The sequence below is a fragment of the Oncorhynchus nerka genome, linkage group LG16 (assembly GCF_034236695.1).
Source record: "Oncorhynchus nerka isolate Pitt River linkage group LG16, Oner_Uvic_2.0, whole genome shotgun sequence".
In the NCBI taxonomy this organism is placed as follows: domain Eukaryota; kingdom Metazoa; phylum Chordata; class Actinopteri; order Salmoniformes; family Salmonidae; genus Oncorhynchus; species Oncorhynchus nerka.
The window spans coordinates 25,384,217-25,394,146 of record NC_088411.1 but is presented as its reverse complement, the minus strand read 5'-3'; the positions used below and the strand labels follow the sequence as shown (position 1 = coordinate 25,394,146).

Sequence of the window (9,930 nt, the reverse complement as noted above, 5' to 3'; positions counted from 1 at the left end):
TTTAATGCTGAGGTCTCTGTATACATAGTTGCTGGATATCAGTGCCAGGGGTGGCATATTGATTGGTTTGCTTCACCAGCTTGGCTCCTCTCACTGTATGTGAGGTTAAATCTGCTTCGGTTCACCATATATGGCTGTAGTTGTCAGTGTATTTGAACCAAGGATAGGTTTCCTCTGTAATTGACATTAACGTGGTTCTGACTGGATATGATTCGGTGAAAACAATCTTTATTGTGCATATTGGTTTCCAGGACACTGCAGGTTTAGGGCCAGTGTCTTTGGAAAGTTTCCATGTCTTCTTCACTGAGAATTGAGTTGCGTTCTCCCAGTGCCTGGCTGAAACAGTTGGCATGCGAGTGAAAGAGGACCATTTGGAGGACCATTTCTCATGTTCAAGATGAGGGAGGACCTTGTATGCTTGCTTGTGGTCTAGGACTTTATCATCCCTAGTGGCGAAGAAGACGTGTTGATGGAAGTTGGGCATTACAAGTCTTAATGACGTAGAATTAAAATCACCAACAAAAAGGAAAGCAGTTGCATGGTCACGTGCTTGTTTATAGCCTCGTATAGTTCGTTAAGTGCCAGGTTGTTGATTTTCTCGTCCTGATGTCTGTCTGTCTGTCTGTCTGTCTGTCTGTCTGTCTGTCTGTCTGTCTGTCTGTGTGTCTGTGTGTGTGTTCTGGCCTGGTTTAGATCTTATCTGTCGGAAAGATATCAGTTTGTCTCTGTGAATGGTTTGTCCTCTGACAAATCAACTGTACATTTCAGTGTTCCTCAAGGTTCCGTTTTAGGCCCACTATTGTTTTCACTATATATTTTACCTCTTGGGGATGTCATTCGAAAACATAATGTTAACTTTCACTGCTATGCGGATGACACACAGCTGTACATTTCAATGAAACATGGTGAAGCCCCAAAATTGCCCTCGCTAGAAGCATGTGTTTCAGACACACGGAAACATGGCTTACTGGGAAGACGCTATCCGATGCGGTGCAGCCAACGGGTTTCTCCACGCATCGCGCCGACAGAAACAAACATCTTTCTGGTAAGAAGAGTGGCGGGGGCGTATGCCTCATGACTAACGAGACATGGTGTGATGAAGGAAACATACAGGAACTCAAATCCTTCTGTTCACCTGATTTAGAATTCCTCACAATCAAATGTAGACCGCATTATCTTCCAAGAGAATTCTCTTAGATTATAATCACAGCCGTATATATCCCCCCCAAGCAGACACATCGATGGCTCTGAAACGAACTTTATTTAACTCTTTGCAAACTGGAAACCATTTATCCGGAGGCTGCATTCATTGTAGCTGGGGATTTTAACAAAGCTAATCTGAAAACAAGACTCCTAAATTTTATCAGCATATCGATTGCGCAACCAGGGTGGTAAAACCTTGGATCATTGTTACTCTAACTTCGCGACGCATATAAGGCCCTGCCCCGCCCCCTTTCGGAAAAGCTGACCACGACTCCATTTTGTTGATCCCTGCCTACAGGCAGAAACTTAAACAAGAGGCTCCCACGCTGAGGTCTGTCCAACGCTGGTCAGACCAAGCTGACTCCACACTCCAAGACTGCTTCCATCGCGTGGACTGGGACATGTTTCGTATTGCGTCAGATAAAAATATTGACGAATACGCTGATTCGGTGTGCGAGTTCATTAGAACGTGCATTGAAGATGTCGTTCCCATAGCAACGATAAAAACATTCCCTAACCAGAAACCGTGGATTGATGGCAGCATTCGCGTGAAACTGAAAGCGCGAACCACTGCTTTTAATCAGGGCAAGGTGTCTGGGCAACATGACCGAATACAAACAGTGCAGCTATTCCTCCGCAAGGCTATTAAACAAGCTAGGCGTCAGTACAGAGACAAAGTAGAATCGCAATTCAACGGCTCAGACACAAGAGGCATGTGGCAGGGTCTACAGTCAATCACGGACTACAAGAAGAAACCCAGCCCAGTCACGGACCAGGATGTCTTGCTCCCAGGCAGACTAAATAACTTTTTTGCCCTCTTTGAGGACAATACAGTGCCACTGACACGGCCTGCAACGAAAACATGCGGTCCTCCTTCACTGCAGCCGAGGTGAGTAAGACATTTAAACGTGTTAACCCTCGCAAGGCTGCAGGCCCAGACGGCATCCCCAGCCGCGCCTCAGAGCATGCGCAGACCAGCTGGCCGGTGTGTTTACGGACATATTCAATCAATCCCTATACCAGTCTGCTGTTCCCATGCTTCAAGAGGGCCACCATTGTTCCTGTTCCCAAGAAAGCTAAGGTAACTGAGCTAAACGACTACCGCCCGGCGCACTCACTTCCGTCATCATGAAGTGCTTTGAGAGACTAGTCAAGGACCATATCACCTCCACCCTACCTGACACCCTAGACCCACTCAATTTGCTTACCGCCCAAATAGGTCCACAGACGATGCAATCTCAACCACACTTTGCACACTGCCCTAACCCACCTGGACAAGAGGAATACCTATGTGAGAATGCTGTTCATCGACTACAGCTCCTCGGCATTCAACACCATAGTACCCTCCAAGCTCGTCATCAAGCAAAGGACCCTGGGTCTCGACCGCCCTGTGCAACTGGGTACTGACTTCCTGACGGGCCGCCCCAGGTGGTGAGGGTAGGCAACAACATCTCCTCCCCGCTGATCCTCAACACGGGGCCCCACAAGGGTGCGTTCTGAGCCCTCTCCTGTACTCCCTGTTCACTCCACGACTGCGTACACGCACGCCTCCAACTCAATCATCAAGTTTGCGGACGACACAAACAGTAGGCTTGATTACCAACAACGACGAGACGGCCTACAGGAGGAGGTGAGGCCCTCGGGAGTGTGGTGTCAGGAAAATAACCTCACACTCAACGTCAACAAACTAAGGAGATGATTTGTGGACTTCCCAGGAAACAGCAGAGGGAACACTATCCACATCGATGGAACAGTAGTGGAGAGGGTAACAAGTTTTAAGTTCCTCGGCATACACATCACAGACAAACTGAATTGGTCCACTCACACTGACAGCGTCGTGAAGAAGGCGCAGCAGCGCCTCTTCAACCTCAGGAGGCTGAAGAAATTCGGCTTGTCACCAAAAGCACTCACAAACTTCTACAGATGCACAATCGAGAGCATCCTGGCGGGCTGTATCACCGCCTGGTACGGCAACTGCTCCGCCCTCAACCGTAAGGCTCTCCAGAGGAGTAGTGAGGTCTGCACAACGCATCACCGGGGCAAACTACCTGCCCTCCAGGACACCTACACCACCCGATGTTACAGGAAGGCCATAAAGATCATCAAGGACATCAACCACCGAACCACTGCCTGTTCACCCCGCTATCATCCAGAAGGCGAGGTCAGTACAGGTGCATCAAAGCTGGGACCGAGAGACTGAAAAACAGCTTCTATCTCAAGGCCATCAGACTGTTAAACAGCCACCACTAACATTGAGTGGCTGCTGCCAACACACTGTCATTGACACTGACCCAACTCCAGCCACTTTAATAATGGGAATTGATGGAAATGTTGTAAAATATATCACTAGCCACTTTAAACAATGCTACCTTATAATAATATAACTTACCCCTACATTATTCATCTCATATGCATACGTATATACTGTACTCTACATCATCGACTGCATCCTTATGTAATACATGTATCACTAGCCACTTTAACTATGCCACTTTGTTTACTTTGTCTACATTCTCATCTCATATGTATATTCTGTACTCGATACCATCTACTGTATGCTGCTCTGTACCATCACTCATTCATATATCCTTGTACATATTCTTTATCCCCTTACACTGTGTATAAGACAGTAGTTTTGGAATTGTTAGTTAGATTACTTGTTGGTTATCACTGCATTGTCGGAACTAGAAGCACAAGCATTTCACACTCGCATTAACATCTGCTAACCATGTGTATGTGACAAATACAATTTGATTTGATTTGAAGGAAGTGGATGGCTGCAAACTTTCTACTTTAAACTCGGACAAACAGAGATGCTTGTTCTAGGTCCCACAGAAACAAAAGAGATCTTCTGTTGAATCTGACAATTAATCTTAATGGTTGTACAGTCGTCTAAAAATAAAACTGTGAAGGACCTCGGCGTTACTCTGGACCCTGATCTCTCTTTTGAAGAACATATCAAGACTGTTTCAAGGACAGCTTTTTCCCCATCTACGTAACATTGCAAAATCAGAAACTTTCTGTCCAAAATTATGCAGAAAAATTAATCCATGCTGTCACGCCTTGGTCATTGTATTTGTGTTTTCATTATATGTTGGGTAGGCCAGGTGTGACATGGGTTTATATGTTGCTTTTCGTATTGGGGTTTGTAGTATTTGGGATCGCGGCTGATTAGGGTGTTGTATAGGCTGCCTGAGGCGATTCTCAATCAGAGTCAGGTGATTCTCGTTGTCTCTGATTGGGAACCGTATTTAGGTAGCCTGAGTTCGCTTGTATTTCTCGTGGGTGATTGTTCCTGTCAGAGTTGACATGCTTACAGCACCTATTCCCAGAGCGGTCTCCCATCCCAAGTACTAACCAAGCCCGACCCTGCTTAACTTCCGAGAGATCGAAAGAGATCAGGCGTACTCAGGGCAGTGTGGCCGTAGCGAGAAACTATCTCTTGGTGCACTATATGAGATCAGAGTGAGTCTACAGATTAACAGCCGTTGCACGGCCTTCACCAAAATTTAGATCAGAGTCTTTGTTGTCACACTCAAGAGTTGCATATACCTTGTACCCATGATTTGTAGCACAGGTGTTGGATGAAATGCATCTTCAACGCCGCCACTTATTTCAAGCGAGGCGCTATATTCAGCCTTGTGGGAGAAACGGACAAGAGTTGAACAAAATGCTTACAAGCACCTGGTATTCCCAGGCGGATCTCCCATCCAGTGCTAACCGAGGCCCGACCCTGCTCAGCAAACTCAGGATCAGGCTGAGGATCAGGCGATACTCGGACCAAGGACAGTGGCCGTAGCGAGAAAACTATCGCTTGTAGTTGCCACTTTGGATGAAATACAAACTAACACTTATTTCAAAGCGAGGCACATATTTCAGCCTTGTGGGAAGAAACGGACAAAGAGTTGACAAAATGCTTACAGCACCTGGTATTCCCAGGCGGTCTCCCATCAAGTACTAACCAGGCCCGACCCTGTAGCTTCCGAGATCAGACGAGATCAGGCGTACTCAGGCCAGTGTGGTCGTAAACAGAAACTATCTCTTGGTGCACTATATAAAGTCAAAGTGAGTCTGATTAACAGCTGTTGCATTTTCACCATTTAGATAAGAATCTTTGTGTCACTCAAAATGTGGAAAAAATTGCATATACTGTAGCCATAATTTGTAGCACAGATTGTTGGATGAAATACAAACTAACCTTGCTTACTTATTTCAAGCGACGGCACATATTTCAGCCTTGTGGGAAAAAAAACGGACAAAGAGTTGAAATTCAAAATGCTTACAGCACCTGGTCGAGATCAGGCGACTCAGGCCAGTGTGGTCATGAGAAACTATCTCTGGTGCACTATATAAAGTGAAAAGTCTGATTAACAGCTGTTGGATTTTCACCATTTAGATAAGAATCTTTGTGTCCTCATTATTAATTGCATATACTAGAAGCACACTAGAGACTTGATTGTTGACGAAATACAAGTCTAATTTGTTACTTATTCAAAGCGAGGCACATATTTCAGCCTTATTAACAGGAAACGGACAAAGAGTTGACAAAATGCTTACAGCACCGACAAGAGTTGACAAAATGTTTATCACCTGGTATTCCCAGGCGGTGCCCATCCAGTACTAACCAAGCCCCGACCCTGCAGCTTCCGAGATCCCGAACGAATCCGGGCGTACTCAGGACAAATGTGGCCGTAGGAAAGCCTTCTCTTGGTGCACTATATAAAGTCAAAGTGGTCTGATTAACAGCTGTTGCATTTTCACCATTTAGATAAGAATCTTTGTGTCACTCAAAATTGCATATACTGTAGCCATAATTTGCTAACAGATTGTTGGATGAAATACAAACTAACCTTGCTTACTTATTCAAAGCGAGAGCACATATTTCAGCCTTGTGGGAAAAAAGCAGGACAAGGTTGACAAAATGCTTACAGCCTGGTATTCGACTCTGCTTAGCTTCGAGATCAGGCCCAGATCAGGCGTACTAAGGACAGTGTGGCCGTGGCGAGAAACTATCTCTTGGTGCACTATATAAAGTCAAAGTGAGTCTGATTAACAGCTGTTGCATTTCACCATTTAGATAAGAATCTTTGTGTCACTCAAAATGTGGAAAAAATTCTGTAGCCATAATTTGTAGCACAGATTGTTGGATGAAATACAAACTAACCTTGCTTACTTATTTCAAACGAGGGCACATATTTCAGCCTTGTGGGAAAAAACGGACAAAGGGTTGACAAAATCTTACAGCACCGTGATTACCAGCTGTTGCATTTTCACCATTTAGATAAGCATCTTGTGTCACTCAAAAGTGGAAGAAAATTGCATATACTGTAGCATCATTTGTAGCACAAATTGTTGGATGAAATACAACCAACTTTGCTTATCATTTCAAAGCGAGGCTAACATATTTCAGCCTTGTGGGAAGAAACGGACAAAGAGTTGACACAAATGTGCTTACAGCACCTGGTATTCCCAGGTTGTCTCCCATCCAAGTAATTAAATCTAGGTTTGACCTTGCTTAGTTTCTTGAGGATCGTGATCGAGACTGTGCTTAATTGCATTGCGGCTTCGTGTTTAGAAAACATCTTCTGGTGCAATTATATAAAGTCAAAGCGAGTCTTGATTAACAAATGTTGCATTTTCAAATTATTTATACACCTGTGTCACTCAAAATGTGGGTATGCGGGAAATTGGTATATACTGTAAGCTACAATTTGTAGCGTTTACTAAGTTGGATGAAATACAAACTAACCTTTGCTTACTTATTTCATGAGCGGGCACATATTTTCAGCCTTGTAGGAAAAAACGGACAAGAAATTTGTAAATGCTTACAGCACCTGGTATTCCCAGGCGGTCTCCCATCCAGAGTACTAAACAAGCCGACCTGTGCTTCGAGATCAGACGAGATCAGGCGTACTCAGGACAGTGTGGCGTGGCGAGAAACTATCTTGGTGCACTATAAAGTCAAAGTGAGTCTGATTAACAGCTGTTGCATTTCACCATTTAGATAAGAATCTTGTGTCACTCAAAATGTGGAAATAAATGTAACATACTGTAGCCATAATTTGTAGCACAGATTGTTGGCTGAAATAGAAACTAACCTTGCTTACTTATTTCAGAGGCACATATTTCAGCCTTGTGGGAAAAAACGGACAAAGAAGTTGACAAAATGCTTACAGCACCTGGTATTCCCAGGCAGTCTCCCATCCAAGTACTAACCAGGCCCGACCCTGCTTAGCTTCTGAGATCAGACGAGGATCAGGCGTACTCAGGACCAGTGTGGCGTAGCGTAGAAACTATCTCTTGGTGCACTATATAAAGTCAAAGTGAGTCTGATTAACAGCTGTTGCATTTTCACCATTTAGATAAGAATCTTTGTGTACTCAAAATTGCATGTACTGCTAATATGATTTGGCACAGGTTGTTGGATGAAATACAAACTAACCTTGCTTACTTATTTCAAGCGAGGCACATATTTCAGCCTTGTGGGAAAAAACGGACAAAGAGTTGACAAAATGCTTACAGCACCTGGTATTCTTCCAGGCGGTCTCCATCAAGTACTAACCAAGCCAGACCACGCTTAGCTTCGAGATCAGAGCGAGATCAGGCGTACTCAGGACAGTGTGGCATGGCGAGAAACTCTCGCTTGGTTTTCTATAAAGTCCAAGTGAGTCTGATTCGCAGCTGTTGCGTTTTACCATTTAGATAAGAATCTTTATGTCCTCAAGGTACATAAATTGCATATACTGTAGCCATAATTGCTTGGTGTTGGATGGAAATAAACTAACCGCTCGTATTTCAAGGCGAGGCACATATTTCAGCTTGTGGAAAAAAGCGGACAAAGAGTTGACAAAATCTTACAGCACCTGGTATTCCAGGTCTCATCAAGTGCCATCAAGCCGACCTAGCCCAACCTCGAGATCAGACGAGGATCAAGGCGTGCTCAGGACAGTGTGGCCGTGAGAAGCATATGGCGGTGCACTATATAAAGTCAGTGAGTCTGATTAACAGCTATTGCATTTTCACCATTTAGATAAGAATCTTTGTGTCACTCAAAATATGCATATACTGTAGCCATAATTTGTAGCACAGTTGTTGGCTGGAAATAGAAACTAACCTTGCCATTCAGAGCGAGGGCATATTTCAGCCTTGTGGGAAAAAACGGACAAGGTTGACAAAATCTTTACAGCCACCTGGTATTGAGTCTCCCCATCAGAGTACTAAACAGACCTCGACCTAGCTTCCGGGATCAGACGAGATCAGGCGTACTCAGGACAGTGTGGCGTATGCGAGAAACTACTCTTGGTGCTATATAAGTCGAGTGAGTCTGATTAACAGCTGTTGCATTTCCACCCATTCAGATAAGAGTCTTTTTGTGTCCCTCAAGATGGAACATATTCTACAATGTAATTTGCTGGGTGTTGGATGAAGTACAAACTAACCTTACTTGCCATTTCAAGCGAGCACTCTTTCATGCCATTGTGGGAAAAAGCAGGACAAGAGGTTGACACAAATGCTTACGGCACCTGTATTCCCAAAGCGGTCTCCATCAAGTATAACCAAGCCCGACCCTGCTTAGCTTCGAGATCAGACGGATCAGGCGTGCTCAGGACAGTGGCTGTGGCGAGAAACTATCTCTTGGTGCTACTCATCAAAGTCAAAGTAGGTCTGATTAACAGCTGTTGCATTTTCACCATTTAGATAAGGAATCTTTGTGTCACTCAACATGTGGAAAAAGTTGCATATACTATAGCCATAATTTAGTAGCAGAATTGTTGGATGAAATACAAAGCTAACCTTGCTTACTTATTTCAAAGCTAGGCACATATTTCAGCCTTGTGGGAAAAAACGGACAAAGGTTGACAAAGTGCTTACAGCACCTGGTATTCCCAGGCGGTCTCCCATCCAAGTACTAACCAGGCCCGACCCTGTAGCTTCTGAGATCAGACGAGATCAGGCTGTACTCAGGACAGTGTGGCCGTGGCGAGAACTCATCTCTTGGTGCACTATATAAAGTCAAGTGAGTCTGATTAACAGCTGTTGCATTTTCACCATTTAGATAAGAATCTTTGTGTCACTCAAAATATGCATATGCCTGTAGCCATATTGTTGTAGCACAGATTGTTGGATGAAATACAAACTAACCGCATGCTTATTTCAAAGCGAGGCACATATTTCAGCCTTGTGGAAAAGCGGACAAAGAGTTGACAAAATGCTCACAGCACCTAGTATTCCAGGCTGGTCTCCCATCAAGTCTACCAAACCCGACCTGCTTGGCTTCCAGGATCAGGCCAGGTCGAGCGTACTCGGAACCAGTGTGGCCAGTAAGCGGCCTCTCTTGGTGCGCTATATAAGATCAAGTGGTCCAGTTGTCAGCTATTGCATGTTCACCATTTCGATAACGAAATCTTTGTGTCACTCAAATGTGGAAAAATTGCATATGCTAGTAGCCATAGTTTATCAGCATAGATTGATTGGATGAAATATGAAACCAGCTTGCTTACTTCATTTCAGCGAGGCACATATTTCAGCCTTGTAGGAAAGCGGACAAAAGTTGACCAAAATACCTTACAGCCCCTGGTTATTCCCAGGCGGTCTCCCATCAGTGCCCAACAGGCCCGACCCTGCAGCACCAGATCAAGGCTGAGATCAGCGCGTACTTTCCAGGACAGTCGTGGCCAGTAAGCGAAGAAACCATCTCTTGGTGCACTATATAAGTCAAAGTGAGTC

General features: G+C 44.6%; 3 pseudogenes; all 3 read right to left on the bottom strand.

The window, feature by feature from the left end:
* Positions 1 to 5,117: 5,117 nt before the first annotated feature.
* LOC135561253 (5S ribosomal RNA) lies at positions 5,118 to 5,233 on the bottom strand (annotated as a pseudogene).
* A 2,137-nt stretch (positions 5,234 to 7,370) lies between these two features.
* LOC135561259 (5S ribosomal RNA) lies at positions 7,371 to 7,489 on the bottom strand (annotated as a pseudogene).
* Positions 7,490 to 9,068: 1,579 nt separating this feature from the next.
* On the bottom strand, positions 9,069 to 9,185 carry LOC135561254 (5S ribosomal RNA; annotated as a pseudogene).
* Between the last annotated feature and the right edge of the window lie 745 nt (positions 9,186 to 9,930).